The 19,828-nt window shown below is 46.2% G+C and overlaps 1 protein-coding gene across 1 annotated transcript in view; it reads right to left on the bottom strand.

The window, feature by feature from the left end:
* Positions 1-1,432, bottom strand: part of LOC147701073 (chemerin-like receptor 1) — a 52,441-nt gene extending 51,009 nt beyond the window's left edge. Inside the window, exon 1 of the mRNA XM_086929860.1 lies at positions 1,160-1,432. The gene's annotated coding sequence lies outside the window, so the exon portion shown is untranslated. The remainder of the gene's footprint in view (positions 1-1,159) is intronic.
* Positions 1,433-19,828: the final 18,396 nt, after the last annotated feature.

Genomic DNA, 19,828 nt, shown 5'->3' with positions numbered 1-19,828 from the left:
AAGAAAGAAAGAAAGATGGAAAGAAAGAAAGAAAGAAAGAAAGAAAGAAAGAAAGAAAGAAAGAAAGAAAGAAAGAAAGAAAGATGGAAAGAAAGAAAGAAAGAAAGAAAGAAAGAAAGAAAGAAAGAAAGAAAGAAAGAAAGAAAGAAGAAAGAAAGAAAGAAAGAAAGAAAGAAAGAAAGAAAGAAAGAGAGAAAGAAAGAAAGAAAGAAAGAAAGAAAGAAAGAAAGAAAGAAAGAAAGAAAGAAAGAAAGAAAGAAAGAAAGAAAGAAAGAAAGAAAGAAAGAAAGAAAGAAAGAAAGAAAGAAAGAAAGAAAGAAAGGAAGAAAGAAAGAAAGAAGGAAAGAAAGAAAGAAAGAAAGAAAGAAAGATGGAAAGAAAGAAAGAAAGAAAGAAAGGAAGAAAGAAAGAAAGAAAGAAAGAAAGAAAGAAAGAAAGAAAGAAAGAAAGAAAGAAAGAAAGAAAGAAAAACGGAGCGAAGAACAGATACCCTAAGAAGAATTGAGGAGATTACACCCAGCCTCAACATGCTTGACAAGAAACATTGACTAGACCCCGAAAGTCCTTACATGCCGACAGGAAATATGGAGCATGGCCCTTTAATAGAAGAACCAAGCACACCTGGGAAGCAGAATAGATCTGCAACCCAGATGGGGGGGGCAGCAACTCCGACGTTTGAAAAGACCCCACGGATATCACTCCCGAGCACCATGGTACCTCAAAGGAAGTATCATTGAGTGTGGTGACTGTGATACCTGCTGTTGGAGCGCCTCGAGGTTTAGGCGATCAAGCGCTATAAAACAGCTAGTCATTACTATTCATACACGACTAATACGAAATTCAAAGATGACATCTAACCCCACCATGCCCAAGACGAATTTGAGGTCAGTGTGACACATCACAAAATACCAACATGTAGAAGAAGAAATACGAATTAATACCCAAAGTCAACATCTCTGAGAAGAAATATATGGAAATCACAGCCAATTCCATACCCCGTCTTGTGAAAGAAGAAATGTAAAAAAAAAATCGACCCTCCAATAAGTCCGGGAAGAAATAAGGATAAACTCGCCCCACGTGCACTGTCTACTCTATTCCAACTTCCACTCTGGAGTGTAATGCTAGATGCACTGTGTGGGAGTTGTAAAGCGCCTCGTACCTGCCCGCGCTGCACTCCAGCGCTTTATGGACCCCGCTCCGTGCCTGGGGTGTCTCCAGACCCCGATCACTGCCCGCGGCTCTCTCTGCCTCACGGATCCCTCCTGGTGGCTAGTCTGGCTCCCGGATCCTTGCCCGGGGCGGCGCTGGTTCGTGGTGCGTGTCTCGTGCCTCGATGCCGGCCGTGGTGTGGGCGTGGAGGGCAGAGCTCCCGGGTCCACTCTGGTCTCGAGTGACGGCCCCGGCCGAGCCTCCTCCTGCCGTGGGAGGGAGGGAGGGAGGGCTGCACCTCCAGCGCTCTCACTCTGAGACAGACTGGTGAACTCGATGCCAGCGCTGCCAGCAGAGAGGCCAGGCTCCCATCCCAGGCAGACTCACACCCGAGACTCGGTGCACCCGGTGCCAGCGCTGCCCGCAGAGAGGCCATGGCCCCCTGCCAGGCAGACTCACACCCCAGGCTCGGTGCACCCGGTGCCAGCGCTGCCAGCAGAGAGGCCAGGCTCCCATTCCAGACAGGCTCACATGACATCCCAGGCTCGGTGCACCCGGTGCCAGCGCTGCCAGCAGAGAGGCCAGGCTCCCATCCCAGGCAGACTCACACCCGAGACTCGGTGCACCCGGTGCCAGCGCTGCCCGCAGAGAGGCCAGGCTCCCATTCCAGACAGGCTCATATGACATCCCAGGCTCGGTGCACCCGGTGCTAGCGCTGCCCGCAGAGAGGCCAGACTCCCATCCCAGGCAGACTCACACCCGAGACTCGGTGCACCCGGTGCCAGCGCTGCCCGCAGAGAGGCCAGACTCCCATCCCAGACAGGCTCCCATCACAGGCTCGGTGCACCCAGTGCTAGCGCTGCCCGCAGAGAGGCCAGACTCCCATCCCAGGCAGACTCACACCCGAGACTCGGTGCACCCGGTGCCAGCGCTGCCCGCAGAGAGGCCAGACTCCCATCCCAGACAGGCTCCAATCACAGGCTCGGTGCACCCTGTGCTAGCGCTGCCAGCAGAGAGGCCAGGCTCCCATCCCAGGCAGACTCACACCCGAGACTCGGTGCACCCGGTGCCAGCGCTGCCCGCAGAGAGGCCAGACTCCCATCCCAGACAGGCTCCCATCACAGGCTCGGTGCACCCAGTGCTAGCGCTGCCCGCAGAGAGGCCAGACTCCCATCCCAGGCAGACTCACACCCGAGACTCGGTGCACCCGGTGCCAGCGCTGCCCGTAGAGAGGCCAGACTCCCATCCCAGACAGGCTCCCATCACAGGCTCGGTGCACCCAGTGCTAGCGCTGCCAGCAGAGAGGCCAGGCTCCCATCCCAGGCAGACTCACACCCGAGACTCGGTGCACCCGGTGCCAGCGCTGCCCGCAGAGAGGCCAGGCTCCCATTCCAGACAGGCTCATATGACATCCCAGGCTCGGTGCACCCGGTGCTAGCGCTGCCCGCAGAGAGGCCAGACTCCCATCCCAGGCAGACTCACACCCGAGACTCGGTGCACCCGGTGCCAGCGCTGCCCGCAGAGAGGCCAGACTCCCATCCCAGACAGGCTCCCATCACAGGCTCGGTGCACCCAGTGCTAGCGCTGCCCGCAGAGAGGTCAGACTCCCATCCCAGACAGGCTCCCATCCCAGGCTCGGTGCATCCGGTGCCAGCGCTGCCCGCAGAGAGGCCCCATCCCCGGCAGGCTCCCAGTCCCATCCCAGGCTCTGGTGCACCCGGTGCCAGCGCTGCCCGCAGAGAGGCCAGACTCCCATCCCAGACAGGCTCCCATCCCAGGCTCGGTGCATCCGGTGCCAGCGCTGCCCGCAGAGAGGCCCCATCCCAGGCAGGCTCCCAGTCCCAACCCAGGCTCTGGTGCACCCGGTGCCAGCGCTGCCCGCAGAGAGGCCCCATCCCAGGCAGGCTCCCAGTCCCAACCCAGGCTCTGGTGCACCCGGTGCCAGCGCTGCCCGCAGAGAGGCCCCATCCCAGGCAGGCTCCCAGTCCCAACCCAGGCTCTGGTGCACCCGGTGCCAGCGCTGCCCGCAGAGAGGCCAGGCTCCCATCCCAGGCATCCTCCCATCCCAGGCGGGCTCCCACCCAAGGCTATGGTGCACTGTGCGCCTCTTCTCCCGGGCAGCCGAGGCGAGGGCGGTGTGTACATCAGCCTGCCTCGCTGTGAAACACAGTCCAAGCCCAGCCAGAGCCTGGCACTGGCAACCTGAACTACAGTCCTATCTACAGACCTTCCGACGGACAAGGGTCTCTGGGAGGCCGGCGGGGCTGGGACAGAATCAGCCACATGTCAGGACTACAGCTGAAAGGTTCCCAGGGCTGGATCTGCGTCCAAGAGGTGGTAGGACCAGGGGCTGAGTCAGCCCTTGAAAGGGTGGCAATGTCGGGGCTGAGTCAGTCACAAGCCACGTCTATATATGAATGGATGGAAGAAGTTTGTCACAAGGCAAGCCGACGTATGGAAAGAGACGAGGGACACAAAGCAGCCCGTCGCAGTTCAGGCTGGCCCCTGAATAGCTGGCAAGGCTGGGGTTGAGTCAGTCACAAGCCTCGTCTGCATATGAATAGATGGAAGACGTCGGACACAGATGGCTACATTTTAGGATAATTTCTGAAAGACCGGTAGGTCTGGTGTAGAGTCAGTCCGGTTCAAGGATAGGAACTGAAAGGCATGTGGACTTTGGGTAGAACCAGTCACATCTCAGCATCACCGCTGATAGGCCAGTAGGACAATGCTTTAAATGGGCAGGTGCTCACAGGTACTGAGTGTCTGCACTTCTTTCATTTTAACCAGAGAGTACACGCACTTCTCAGTGCAGGTTCTATCCTTTTCATAGAAGAGTGCAGGTACTCCTCATCGGCTCACATGCACTCTGAGGCAATGCGCACCTGCACTTCTTTCATTCCATTGCAAGCACTGCCAGTAGGAATGGGGACGGATCAACCACCTGTCAGGAAAGCTGAACTCTGTAAAACCTGTTGGCACTTGAACTGTTTTCCTCACCCCCTGTTCACCTCGGCCCAGACCCAGACCGCAGAGTATTTCACACCCGTAGAGAGTAGGAACACCGGTACCCACAAGTTCATAGGTTCACTTCTGGAGAAACCAGCGCCAGCATCAGGCCAAGATGAAAACCATCAACATTTCCATTAACTCCTCTCACAAAATGACGGTCCAGCACTGATGCAACCATCCTCAAATAGGAACCCTGACGAAGCCCCAAGGCTGCTGGCAGTGCGGGATGAAACACGTGCTGGCTGTGCACCTCTAAACAAGAGTGCTGTCTTCAATAAACCAAATATATACAAAGAGGACATATTTATTATTTCATTATGAAATATTTAACAACCAGTAGGCTATTACATATTTTATAATGAAATAATAAATATGTACTCTTTTTATATATTTCTATCATTAACTTATATTTCCTTATATTTTGACCTATTTTAAATAATTAACTTTAATTGAACATTATTTCCGGTGGGGTTTTATTTAAAGTCCCTACCTCCATTATTTTCTATGGGACGGTGTTGCTGTACCTGTGGTTGGCCATATGTAGTGCTGCACTTACTACAAAAGTGTAAATTACTACAGAACTCCAAGTTACTACAAAAGTGCAGCCTGTGAATCCCGAAAAATAGTAAATATATTCAAGAGGGTTAACAGACTCAAAAATGCAGTTTGTGAATCAGGCCCAGTGTTTATGTTCTCCTGCAGAGCTCAGCCCCACCCGAAGCCTCTTAGCTGACCCCGCCCCAATCCTGGGGTACATGTGTGAAGCACAGATAAGGTGCACAAGGGGTGCCCACCAGAGCTGCCCCCTCACTGGATTAATGCCAGCCTGCAGCAGTGTCATCGCAGTGGGGCTGAGAACTGTCTGCAAACTGTCATGTGTGGAGTGAGTGAGTCACTATTGAAGTGTTTGCAGTCGGTCAAAGGAATGAGTGAGTCTCTTTAGAAGTACATGAGGCCAGTGATACAGACTGAAGGGAAATCAGTTGAGACACACTAGGGCACTGATGAGGGAATGAGTGAGACCAGACTGATGTGCATGATGCTAACAATGAGGAATAAGGGAAACTTCACTGAACTGTGTGAGGTCAGCGAGTGCGAATTAGTGGGACTTCACTGAAGTGTATGAGTATAGAGTGTGGGAAAGAGTGAGACTCCACTGAAGTGTATGAGTATAGAGTGTGGGATTGAGTGAGACTTCACTGAAGTGTATGAGTATAGAGTGTGGGAAAGAGTGAGACTCCACTGAAGTGTATGAGTATAGAGTGTGGGAAAGAGTGAGACTCCACTGAAGTGTATGAGTATAGAGTGTGGGAAAGAGTGAGACTTCACTGAAGTGTATGAGTATAGAGTGTGGGAAAGAGTGAGACTCCACTGAAGTGTATGAGTATAGAGTGTGGGAAAGAGTGAGACTTCACTGAAGTGTATGAGTATAGAGTGTGGGAAAGAGTGAGACTTCACTGAAGTGTATGAGTATAGAGTGTGGGAAAGAGTGAGACTCCACTGAAGTGTATGAGTATAGAGTGTGGGAAAGAGTGAGACTCCACTGAAGTGTATGAGTATAGAGTGTGGGAAAGAGTGAGACTTCACTGAAGTGTATGAGTATAGAGTGTGGGAAAGAGTGAGACTCCACTGAAGTGTATGAGTATAGAGTGTGGGAAAGAGTGAGACTTCACTGAAGTGTATGAGTATAGAGTGTGGGAAAGAGTGAGACTTCACTGAAGTGTATGAGTATAGAGTGTGGGAAAGAGTGAGACTCCACTGAAGTGTATGAGTATATAGTGTGGGAAAGAGTGAGACTTCACTGAAGTGTATGAGTATAGAGTGTGGGAAAGAGTGAGACTCCACTGAAGTGTATGAGTATATAGTGTGGGAAAGAGTGAGACTCCACTGAAGTGTATGAGTATATAGTGTGGGAAAGAGTGAGACTTCACTGAAGTGTATGAGTATAGAGTGTGGGAAAGAGTGAGACTTCACTGAAGTGTATGAGTATAGAGTGTGGGAAAGAGTGAGACTCCACTGAAGTGTATGAGTATAGAGTGTGGGAAAGAGTGAGACTTCACTGAAGTGTATGAGTATAGAGTGTGGGAAAGAGTGAGACTCCACTGAAGTGTATGAGTATAGAGTGTGGGATTGAGTGAGACTTCACTGAAGTGTATGAGTATAGAGTGTGGGAAAGAGTGAGACTCCACTGAAGTGTATGAGTATATAGTGTGGGAAAGAGTGAGACTCCACTGAAGTGTATGAGTATAGAGTGTGGTATTGAGTGAGACTTCACTGAAGTGTATGAGTATAGAGTGTGGGAAAGAGTGAGACTCCACTGAAGTGTATGAGTATATAGTGTGGGAAAGAGTGAGACTCCACTGAAGTGTATGAGTATAGAGTGTGGGAAAGAGTGAGACTCCACTGAAGTGTATGAGTATAGAGTGTGGGAAAGAGTGAGACTTCACTGAAGTGTATGAGTATAGAGTGTGGGAAAGAGTGAGACTCCACTGAAGTGTATGAGTATAGAGTGTGGGAAAGAGTGAGACTTCACTGAAGTGTATGAGTATAGAGTGTGGGAAAGAGTGAGACTTCACTGAAGTGTATGAGTATAGAGTGTGGGAAAGAGTGAGACTTCACTGAAGTGTATGAGTATATAGTGTGGGAAAGAGTGAGACTTCACTGAAGTGTATGAGTATAGAGTGTGGGAAAGAGTGAGACTCCACTGAAGTGTATGAGTATAGAGTGTGGGAAAGAGTGAGACTCCACTGAAGTGTATGAGTATATAGTGTGGGAAAGAGTGAGACTTCACTGAAGTGTATGAGTATAGAGTGTGGGAAAGAGTGAGACTTCACTGAAGTGTATGAGTATAGAGTGTGGGAAAGAGTGAGACTCCACTGAAGTGTATGAGTATAGAGTGTGGGAAAGAGTGAGACTCCACTGAAGTGTATGAGTATAGAGTGTGGGATTGAGTGAGACTTCACTGAAGTGTATGAGTATAGAGTGTGGGAAAGAGTGAGACTCCACTGAAGTGTATGAGTATATAGTGTGGGAAAGAGTGAGACTCCACTGAAGTGTATGAGTATAGAGTGTGGGAAAGAGTGAGACTCCACTGAAGTGTATGAGTATAGAGTGTGGGAAAGAGTGAGACTCCACTGAAGTGTATGAGTATAGAGTGTGGGAAAGAGTGAGACTTCACTGAAGTGTATGAGTATAGAGTGTGGGAAAGAGTGAGACTCCACTGAAGTGTATGAGTATATAGTGTGGGAAAGAGTGAGACTCCACTGAAGTGTATGAGTATAGAGTGTGGGAAAGAGTGAGACTCCACTGAAGTGTATGAGTATAGAGTGTGGGAAAGAGTGAGACTCCACTGAAGTGTATGAGTATAGAGTGTGGGAAAGAGTGAGACTCCACTGAAGTGTATGAGTATAGAGTGTGGGAAAGAGTGAGACTTCACTGAAGTGTATGAGTATAGAGTGTGGGAAAGAGTGAGACTTCACTGAAGTGTATGAGTATAGAGTGTGGGAAAGAGTGAGACTCCACTGAAGTGTATGAGTATATAGTGTGGGAAAGAGTGAGACTTCACTGAAGTGTATGAGTATAGAGTGTGGGAAAGAGTGAGACTTCACTGAAGTGTATGAGTATAGAGTGTGGGAAAGAGTGAGACTCCACTGAAGTGTATGAGTATATAGTGTGGGAAAGAGTGAGACTTCACTGAAGTGTATGAGTATAGAGTGTGGGAAAGAGTGAGACTTCACTGAAGTGTATGAGTATATAGTGTGGGAAAGAGTGAGACTCCACTGAAGTGTATGAGTATAGAGTGTGGGAAAGAGTGAGACTCCACTGAAGTGTATGAGTATAGAGTGTGGGAAAGAGTGAGACTTCACTGAAGTGTATGAGTATAGAGTGTGGGAAAGAGTGAGGCTTCACTGAAGTGTAGGAGGCCAGAGTGTGGGAATGAGTGAGATCACACTATAGTGTACCAGTAGTGATTGTGGGAATGAGTGATACTCTACTGAAGTGTATGAGGCCTGAGTGTGGAAACGAGTGAGACTCCACTGAAGTGTATGAGTATAGAGTGGAAATGAGTGAGACTCCACTGGTGTGTAGGAGTCCAGAGTGTGGGAATGAGTGAGACCACACTGAAGTGTGCTAGTAGTGGGTATGAGATTGAGTGATAAACCACTGAAGTGTATGAGGCCTGAGTGTGGAAATGAGTGAGACTCCACTGAAGTGTATGAGCATAGAGTGGAAATGAGTGAGACTCCACTGGTGTGTAGGAGTCCAGAGTGTGGGAAAGAGTGAAACCACACTGAAGTGTGCTAGTAGTGGGTATGAGATTGAGTGATAAACCACTGAAGTGTATGAGGCCTGAGTGTGGAAACGAGTGAGATTCCACTGAAGTGGATGAGGCCTGAGTGTGGGAATAAATCAGATTCCACTGACGTGTCTGAGGTCTGAGGCCTGACTGTAGAAATGAGTGAGACCCCACTGACATGGCTAAGACCAGTGACTGGGGAATGAGTGAGACTCCCCTGAAGTGTATGAGGCCATATTATGGAAATGAGTGACACTTCCATGACGTGACTGAGACCAGTGATTGGGGAATGAGTGAGACTCCCCTGAAGTGAATGAGGTCAGAGACTGGGTCTATGTAAGACTCGAGTTAAGTGTTTAAAGTAATTATTTAACTGCTGTAGTAATGTATAAAGCTTCTCATCACCACCCCCTTTTCTGAATCATTTTGTCCACCATAAGCGTGGAAGGGTCTACTCAGACATGAGTCCCTTGCTCACTGCACCATCAGGATTCAAGCAAGCCGGGCCGAAGATGGCTGAAATGCCAGAAACCGGTCCCCGGAAGCTTGTTTCCTTCCCAGTATAAGAATTGGCTTGGTAGTTTGGTCTGCCCTGTTCCCATGATGCACTGGGCCAGGGACAGACTAATTTGCATGTAGCCAGGTTCTGAGCTGGGATGGTGCAGTGAGCTAAAAAACGGTGATGGATCAAGCCCTGATCTTTGGACTGGGTAAGAGTGGTCTGCTTAATTCAGACACTCTGTTCATCACCACCCCCTTTTCTGAATCTAAGTAACGTACAAAGCTTCTCTCCACACGGGGTCGGCTCTAGTGCTGCTGGCGCCCGGTGCGACAATCATTTTTTGACACACCCTCCTTTTGATCTCCACCTCGGATTCTTTCACTACCGCCAGACAAAGTGCTCCACATCTCTCTACTCATAAGTTATTGCTAAACACAGCACACCCCCTGATGTCAGCGCCCCCTTCCACAGGTCAGAGCCCAGTGTGGCTGCACCGGTCGCACTGCCCTAAAGCCAGCCCTGTCTCCACACATTGGACAGAGCACTGTGTTTGGGAGTGGCCAGAACAAGATGAACACAACACATTCTTGTGTGACGACTCCAACTCCAGCCTGTGAGAAAACCTTGGACCTGCGTGGAAAGGAGCCCTCCAAGACAGGGGTGGCTTCTCCATGTGCTCAGAGGAGCGTCGCCCCACTGCTTTCTTGCAGAGGGTGCTGACTTTTTGGTCTGCCCCAGGGCTGACCAAACCAGTCATTTACACACTCCATTTTCTGCATGTAGGCTGCATATACTCTACATGGAGATAATGGCCGCCACATAGATTCCTGTGTGGTCGGCATCCCAGCCAATCACAACGCTGCCATTGCAGCATTGTGATTGGCTTAGGGGAGGGAGGCTGCCTGCTTCCTGTGAGGAGCAGAGACGATGCAGGATGACGCGGGCCAGAGGAGGTAAGTTAACTTAAAAAAAAATATTTAAAATTAAACCCTCTGTGTGACCTCTTCCCCACTCGAACCATCGGCCCTCCAACCGCAAGTCATGCCAGCCGCGACTGCTCCCAGGGTGCTACAAAACCATACTAGGCCACAAGTGAGAATGTTTATTATCCGTGTCATGAATGTTCCGGGGAGGGACAGCTTGTGGGAGCCTTGACTTCCAGCCTGTTCTCTTTTGGAGAGGGAGTTTCCTAGCTGCATGGATGCCCTGCTCTTCAGGGCGCCAACAAACATGCTTGTTGGCGCCCCAATGACCTCCTTCTCCACAGATTCCCTCACTACCACCCTTTAACAGTGAACCTCAAGTCTCCATGACCACACTCTCTCTAATGCATTTCTTTTGTTTTATAGCACCACTCATACCAGTGTAAGGTGTCAGAGCACTTTACTTCTCATTACCCAGAGACATGAATCATAAGTGTGTAAATCAGTGCATAGGAAATGTTACACCAGACACAGAACTACAAGGTGTAGGAGTCACAAGTGATTCGTACTGGTAGACAGTATAGTTAGTTTAAGAGTGCTTGGTCTGAAGAAGCACAAACTCAGAATTTAAAATGTAACACCATGGTTGGGAGTTAACCTTACTAAGAAAAATTGATTTTCACCCAAGTAAACACTTTTTGCAACATAAGGATTACATCATAACGCTGTGATCTATATCTTGCAGTTTGCATGCAGCTCTTTCATGATAGTTAATAGCTCACTGTCACATATTAAGATTTAAGGCCCACATGCATCATCCCGGGATTTTACGAGTTCTAAAGTGCAAAAAATAGCGATTCGCATTTTAGAATTCGCAAAACGGGATGCATGATTATTTTCGGTAAATTTATGCGATTCAATAAAAATCGCAATTTTTACCGAATCGCATAAATTACCGAAATACAATTTGCGAATTCGCTATTCCCATTGGTTCCTATGGGCCAAAAGGCCCATAGGAAGCAATGGGAAGGCATTAGCAAATTGCGATTTTCACGTTGAAAATCGCAATTTGTTAATGCATTTCATGGGTGCAGGGGGGGTCCAAAGGACCCCCCCATGCACCCCTGAAATGTATTTTTCGCATCATGTTTCACACACAAATGTCCTAAGGACATGTGTGTCCGTATCATGAATGTTGAAAAAAATGCATTTTCAGCGTTTTAAACACTTTTTGCAAATTTACCGAGTGGTTCAATCACTCGGTAAATTTGACCCCCTAATTGCGATTTCGCAATTTTAAAAGTAATCATGCATTGCTTTTAAGAAATCGCAAATTTGCGATTTCTTAAAAGAAATCGCAATTTTAGAAATCGCAAAAATGTTGCGATTTCTAAAATTGCTTGATGCATCCAAAAAAGCATTTTTGGAATTGCAAACGGCCGATTTTAAGGAATCGCACCGTTTGCGACTCCAAAAATGCTTGATGCATGTGGGCCTTAACGTATAAACTGCAAGTATCAAAGCGGGCTCTCTGACAGAAGCAGTAATGCACTGACCTATTTACATTACATGTACTTTCTCTTCTGCATGGTACACGTGCTTTGCAACAGGCATTTTAACCCCCTGCACTACTTTATGATGAGTCAAAACTTCCTCTAGACAAAACTCCGACCTCTCTACAGCGGGTCCATCAATCACCAGAGTTATCTTGACATTTTTATGGTTGCCTGCAAATTGCTGGAGGGAAAGATCTCCACAGCAGGTGCTTTTAAAACTATTTTGTACTTGAAAACACAGCAGCACCCCCCACCATCTCCTCCCCCCAAAGTCAGCGACGGTGCGCTGGCACCGATCGCACCACCCCACAGTTGCCCAGTTTCCACCGGAACTCTTCTTATCCGCGTAAACTACGTTTAAGCCACTCCTCCGTGCGGTGGCAGTGCGTAAGAGATGACACTGAAGAAGAATGCGTGGAAGCGGCACGTGACGCACTTCGGAGTGCGCGGGTGGTACCAGGAGATGCATGGAGGAAGGCTTATGAGGAAGACTCCATTCTGATGGAACTTGAAATAAAACATCTTGTCCAAGGTTGGCCCTTATCAATGAGTCTATGATGAGCAATACCTGGCGCCAGGGCTCTGGTGTCCACACACGCCTACTCAGTGCCAGCAGGGTTGGAGTCATCTGCCAGGCTCTCCCATCCATCTATGTAGCTGCCTCCTTTCTGCTTATCTATCTCAGCCCCAGCCGGAGGCAAGACACACACTTCCCCTCCATGGACAGGCTGGTCCATGGGGGGAACCAGAGAATTCCATGACGGGCAGGGGCTCTGCAGAGGCATGCAGGAGGGGGCAGGGTCAGTCCACCAACAATCAGCCTTACAATTAAAATAATACCCCAGTCTGTTGACTCATGCAAATCCTAGAGGGAAACAGGTGGGTCAATGTGACCTGTATCCTTCACGAGGGCACCAGCAGTGTCTGCCTAAGAGCACAGGCTCTTTACCAGAGGAGCCGGCGAGGCCCTCCAGGGTAGAGTCTTGGGACTGTAAAGCCTAGTACAAGACACACATAGCTTGGGGATGCCCAGCCCTTCCTTCCTTTACCCCTCTTTAGCTGTGGTACCATAGGAACATTTTTTGGGCGAGTCTGCCTGGAAGTTCTCAGTAGGTGTACTGAGAACTTTACTCAAGACCCCCATCCAGGTGTTCAGCCTCAAAGCGGTAGGCTTATCTACGCTGGGGTTGATTTTGTGGATAGCATCATCACAGGGTCTACTTCACTTGAGTGTCACGTACTCCAAGTGAAAAGCCACCCTCCTTCCTGGAGGTCAACTGTCTATATGGAGACAGTGGTGAAGTAAGAAGTGGGTTTAAAATTACCATCTGCTAACAAAAACGACCATTTACACCCCATAATGTATTTTCCAGACACATTCCATTTACACCTGTTCAGCCATTTTCATACTAGGTCTGTTTAAATAACACTCCACGGCACAGCATTCCAGGTCACACATCACTCTACTCTAGTACACCCCATTCCACACTACAACAGTCGAATCAGCTCAATGGCACCTCACGTCACTCCACGTCCTGTTGTTGGGGTAGCCATGCACTATATAAGTTAAATTAACTGTACGGCTCGCCACTACACTCTATGACTTGCCACTGCAGTCAACCACACACTACTCCACTCTACGCCACTCCTCTCTACGTCACTCCACTTGATTTTATTCCACTCTTGACCACTCAAGTCTATGCCACTCCACACTACTCCACTCTATGCCACTGTACTCTACGCCACTACACTCTACTCTATTTGACTCCACACCACTCCACTCTACACCATCATACTGTACTCCATTCCACTCTACGCCTTTTCATTCTACACCATTCAACTCTACTCTATTCCACTCTGCTCTAAATACCTATATGCCAATCTACGACACTCCACTCTGTGGTATTCCACTCTATGCCAGTCCACTCTATGCCACTCCACTGTACACTATTCCATTCTATGCCACTACACTCTATGGTACTCTGCTCTATGCCACTCCACTCTACGCTATTCAACTCCATGCCACTCCACTCTACACCACTGTACTGTATGCCACTCCACTCTACACCACTCTATGCCTCTCTACCCCACTTCACTCTACACTATTGCACTTACACTACTCCAGTCTACACCACCCTGCTCTATATTATTCCAGTCTACACAACTCCACTCTATGTCACTCCACTCTATTCAACTCTAATGTACCATATTCCACTCTATGCCACTCCAATCTATGCAGTACACTCTATCATACTCCATGTCACTCCACTTGACGACATGCCCCTGCAATCTACAACATATCAATATTCTACTCTACCACATGCCACTCGACTGCAGCACATGCTAATCCACTCAATGCCACTCCAATATACATCACTCTGTGACACTTCACTCTACACTATTCCACTGTATGCCACTCTACTCCATGTAACGCCTCCGTATGCCACTTCACTCTACCTAACTCTACTCTACATAACTCCACTGTACACCAATTCACTTTACGGCACTCTAATGTATGCCTCTTCACTTTACACTATTTCACTCTAAGCCACTCCACTGTACAGTATTCTACTCTATTCACAATAAGGAGGGAGTTACCCTTTCACCCGGAAAAGGAATGGGTCAATAATCAAAAACAACAAATTTCCTTTTCCAGCATTTTACACAAAGGATATGGTCCTAATGGGCCTTTATCTCAAAACAGAATATGGGTCAATAATGGTGGGTCTGGTCTATGCGTGAGTTACCAAATTTACAGGCTTATATAAAACAACAATATTCAACATTAGTGTATTCAAAGGACATGAGTGTTGAAATTTCATCAATTTATTAGAATTGTTGTTATTTTAAAAAAACAGCAGAACTTGCTGATTATACATTGTATATCATAATTCAAAACAAATCAAAACATAATAATCATAAAATAAATTCATAAAAACATGCACCATTGCACAGTATTACAGAAATTAATACATTTTCATCAATTTAAAAAGAACAAACAAACTGTCGACGCAGCGTTTCGGTGCCAAACACAATCTTGCACCTTCTTCAGGACTTTGTTCATAACATTGATGTTATGAACAAAGTCCTGAAGAAGACTTCCATAGAGTGGATTGGTGTTGGGTAGAATGACGTACAATCTTGCACCTTCTTCAGGACTTTGTTCATAACATTAATGTTATGAACAAAGTCCTGAAGAAGGTGCAAGATTGTATTCTACTCTATGCCACTCTAGAATACGGCACTCTACTCTACCCCACACCACACTAAGCTATTCCAATCTATGTCACACAACTCTATGTCACTACACTGTACGTCATTCTACCCAACACCAATCCACTCTATGGAAGTCCAATCTATGGTATGCCACCCTACTCTACACTATTCTACTCTCTATTATTCCACTATACACTACTCCACTCTATGCCAGTCTATGCCACTTCACTACCCTATCCTATTCCGCTATACCCACTCTACTCTATGCCACTCTACACCACTTCACTTAACGTAATTCCACTCTACCCCACTTACCTCAACGTGACTACAATCTACGCTATTCCACTACATGCCACTCCACTGTACACAACTCCATCTTTGAAATTCCCCTTTAAGCCACTCCACTCTATGCAATTTCCCTCTATGCTACTCTACTGTATGCCACTCTACTGTATGCCACTCTACTGTATGCCACTCCACTGTACGGCGCTTCACTAGACGCTATTCAACTCTATGCCACTCACGTTTATGCCACTCTATTTTACACTACACAACTCTACCACTCCACTCTAGACCATTATACTGTACTCCACTCCACTCTACGCCACTCCACACTAGTCCATTCTATGCCACTCAAATCTACCCAACTCTACTGTATGCCACAAAACTCTATGCCATGCCACTCTACACTATTCCACTGTATGCCACTCCACTCTATGCCACTCCGCTGTACATGACTCCACTCTCGGACACTCATGGCCATTCCACTCTATACCACTCCACTCTACCCCAATCCACGCTCTAAACTATTCCACCCTAGGCCACTTTACTCTTCGCCACTCTACTGTATGCATTTAAAGTCTACGTCACTCAACTCTGCGCCACTCCACTCTAAGCTATTCTAATTTTTTCAACTTAACACTATGCATATGTACTCTACATCCCTCCACTATAAACCACTCTACTGTAATCTATTCCATTCTATGCCACTTGACTGTACGTCACCCTAGCCACTCCACTCTACGCTATTCCACTGCACAACACTCCACTGAACGCTGGTCTACTCTACACCACCACATTCTAAGCCACTACACTCTGCACCACTACACTCTATGCTACTTCACACTCTCTACTCTAATTTATTCTACTCTATGACACTTGACTCTATGCTACTCTATTGCACTCCACTATATGGTACAACTCCATTCAAAGCTGGTGCACTGTAAGCTACTCCACGCTACACCACTCCCTACCACTCCACTCTACACTATTCCACTGTATGCCATTCCAGTCTACGCCACTCAACTGCACGCTATTCTTCTCTACACAACTGCACTTTACTCCACTACACTCTGCGCCACTCCACTCTATGATATTTGACTCGGTAAACAGACAAAATATCGACTACAAAATATCGAATGGACATAATATCGAGTACAAAATATAGGCTGGACAGAATATCGAATGGACAGAATATAGACATCAAAAATATCGTTTTGAAGGTAAGTAATGTAATATCGAATTTTAAAATATAGATAGTCAAAATATCGAAGTACATAATATAGGTTAATAAAAATATCGAACATTTAATAATATCGAATTTTTTATAGTGTATTTTATGTGTTAAAAGTGTTTATTTATGTTATAATGTAATTTAATTAATGAATTTAATGTTATTTAAATTTTGCGTAATTTAATTCTGTAGTGGGTTGTGGGTTTAGAGGGGAATAGGGTGGAAAGTAATTTAATTATAATTAATTAAATATGTAAATGTATTTATTGGTATTTGTTTATAATTAATAGTTAATTAATTTTTATTTTGTAATTAATTACATTTTAATTGCCAATTAATTTTATTTAATTGATTAATTGATAATTACGTTAATTTAACTAATTTAATTTCTGTAGCTGGTTGTGGGTTTATAGGGGAATAGGGTGGGAAGTAATTTAATTATAATTAATTAAATATGCCAATTTATGTAGGGTAATTTATTTATAATTAATTGTTAAATAATTGTTATTTGGTAATTAATTAAATTTTAATTGAGAATTAATTTTATTAAATTGATTAATTGATAATTAGGTTAATTTTACTAACTTATTTTCTGTAGTGGGTTGTGGGTTTATAGGGGAATAGGGTGGGAAGTAATTTAATTCTAACCAATTACATATGTTAATTTATTTTGGTATTTATTATATTTTAATTGTTAAGTAACTTTTTAATTACTAATTAATTAATTGTTAATTTGTAAATAATTAGTATTAATAGATAACTAATTGTAATGATTAATTTAAATAGGTATTTGTAATTAATTAATGATTAGATTATATTAAATTGGTAATTACTTTTAATTAAATTTTTTATGGATATTAATAGATATATTTTTTAAAATAATATATGAAGTATCTACTTTCCCTACTTAGTCTTAGGAGATTTTAACTTTCATGGGGAGAGGTGGATAAACTCCTTATGGATATGGAACAGCTGGGCCTTACCCAAAGAATACGCGGCCCCACCCATAACGGAGGGCACACATTAGATCTAATTTTCACTAATATGACTGCTATTGAGTGTGACCCTGCGCGGCCCCTTATATGGACCGACCACTCTTTAATAAAGTTCTCCTCTCCTCGGTCCCCACAAGGGCCTCACTCCCGGGCTATTTGCAGTCACAGAACGGCACAGAGACCATGGAATAAACTTACTTCACAAGCCTTTGAAGCAGCTTTCCATTTAAGCCCCCAGCTAGACGAACAGAGTGTAGAGGAAATGCTGGCGGGGCTAAATGAAGGGATAAGAAAGGCACTAGATGTTATCATTCCCAGTAAATTAAAAGCCAGCCGCAATCGAACCCGACCGTCAGCTAAGTGGTTTACCCATGAACTAAGGCAAGAAAAGTCATCTTGTAAGAGACGCGAAAGACAGTGAAGACGATAGAAAACTGCCCAGTCCAGACAAATCTTTAATGGAGCCCTAACAACCTATCATCAAAATGTAAAGGCTGCACGATGCCTATGTATTGCAAATCAAATTAAGGGCTCAAAAAACTGTGAAAAGGTCTATTTGATATTGTAAAATATTTAGTTGAGCAGAAGGTATGCAAGCAACCTACAACTGAATCAAATGACCTGTGTAATGCACTAGCTGTTTTTTTCCGGGAGAAGATTGAAAAAATCTATGCTAGCTTTCCCCTAGAAAAGTTGCCAATTCCGTCCTGCACTTTGAATTCATCCATTTCTAGGGCTAGGACTGACTGCTCGTTGGAAAGTTTCGAACCCATTTCCCTAGCTGAGACCGAAAGGGCCTTAGCTTCAGCAAAATCGGGCTCACCTGCAGATCTTTGCCCTCCGAAGGCTATGGCACTTCTGTCCCATTCTTTGGCCCCGATGGTGCAAAAAATCTTCAACCGCTCTATCCTATAAGGGGCTGTCCCCTTGTCCTGGAAAGAAGCATTTGTTCGACCTATCCTGAAAAAGCCAAAGGCAAACCCCACTGAACTGGGCAATTACCGCCCTATATCCCTGCTTCCTTTACTAGGAAAATTACTTGAAGGCCTGATCAATAAGCAGCTAAACTGCTATCTGGAGACAAACGGTATCTTGGACCCCACACCGTCAGGCTTTCGGCGAGGGTACAGTACAGAAACGGCCCTGCTAGCAGTGACAGACTTTCTGAGAACTACGGTGGATAGGGACGGTTCAGCTATTCTGGTTTTGCTTGACCTCTCTGCGGCCTTTGATACCATCTCTCACATTAGGTTGGCGGAGAGGCTAAGCTCCATCGGCATTGGCGGGCTATCTCTCAAGTGGCTTGAACACTTTTTTACTGACCACTTCCAAACGGTCATCATGGGCCCCCACCAAGCAGGAAAAACACCTCTAGACAAAGGCGTGCCCCAGGGCTCCTGCCTTAGCCCCACCTCATTTAATATCTATATGGCCCCTTTGGCGAAGGTGGTGGAAGCTCTGGGGTTCGAAGTCATTTCGTATGCAGATGACACCCAGTTGATATTTAACATCGGTCTGGACCTGGAAGCAGACAGACTCTGTTTTGTCTCAGGAATCACTGCTATATCTAACTGGATGACCGACAAACGTCTCCAGTTAAATCCGGGAAAAACAGAAGTCATGCTTCTAGGGAAAGCCTCAGCTACATGGACGGAGGACTGGTGGCCACGACAACTGGGCTCATCACCAACACCCACACAGTGTGTGAACAACTTGGGCATTAAACTTACCCACACTCTATCGATGTCAGATCACGTAGCCTCAGTGTCTGGATCCTGCTATTCTAGGCTTAGGCTCCTGAGGAAAATTCTACCTTTTGTCCCGACGGAACACCGCAAAACTCTGACCCAAGCCTTAGTCCTTAGTCGTATGGACTATCGGAATGCCCTACTGGCGGAGGTTGGAATTACTGCCCTGAAAAAACTTCAGGTAGTTCAGAACACGGCAGCCAGGTTGGTCCTGAATATGCCGTCTGGATCACCATCACATCCTTTATTAAGAAAGCTGCACTGGCTTACGATTAAACAGAGAGCCTTTTTTTAAATCTGCTGTTTGACCTACTGTGCTCTCCAGGGACAGGGTGCCTTGTATCTTCAGATGAAATTAAAAAAGTATATCCTGAGTCGCTCCCTGAGATCCACTACACTCCAGCTTCTCCAGGTTCCTCGCATCAGGCGCCATAGATCTGGGGGCCTGGCCTTTTCCTTCCTGGCTCCCAAGTACTGGAATAGTCTTCCAGCTCATCTACGAGATATACCCTCCTACTTAAATTTCAGGAAAATGCTAAAAGCCTTCTTGTACTAGGTTCCCTTCTTTTTCTCTTGCTGTCCACCTATCTGGAGTTCTTTGAGTACCGCGCCAAGATGCCCCCAGGTGATTTGAGCGCTATACAAAAGAGTGTAACATAACATAACAAAACATAACTACTGTTGCACTCACTGGAGTGGGAATAGTAATTTTTACCCCTACGCTATCCATCGCTTTCCCTACTGTTGCACTCTATGGAGTGGGAATAGTAATTTTTACCCCTACGCTATCCAACGCTTTCCCTACTGTTGCACTCTCTGGAGTGGGAATAGTAATTTTTACCCCTAATCTATCCAACCCTTTCTCTATTGTTGCACTCTCTGGAGTGGGAATAGTAATTTTTACCCCTACGCTATCC

This window comes from Lissotriton vulgaris, chromosome 7 (assembly GCF_964263255.1).
Source record: "Lissotriton vulgaris chromosome 7, aLisVul1.2, whole genome shotgun sequence".
NCBI lineage: Eukaryota > Metazoa > Chordata > Amphibia > Caudata > Salamandridae > Lissotriton > Lissotriton vulgaris.
The sequence above is the reverse complement of the archived record's forward strand: the minus strand, read 5'-3'. Positions and strand labels throughout refer to the sequence as shown.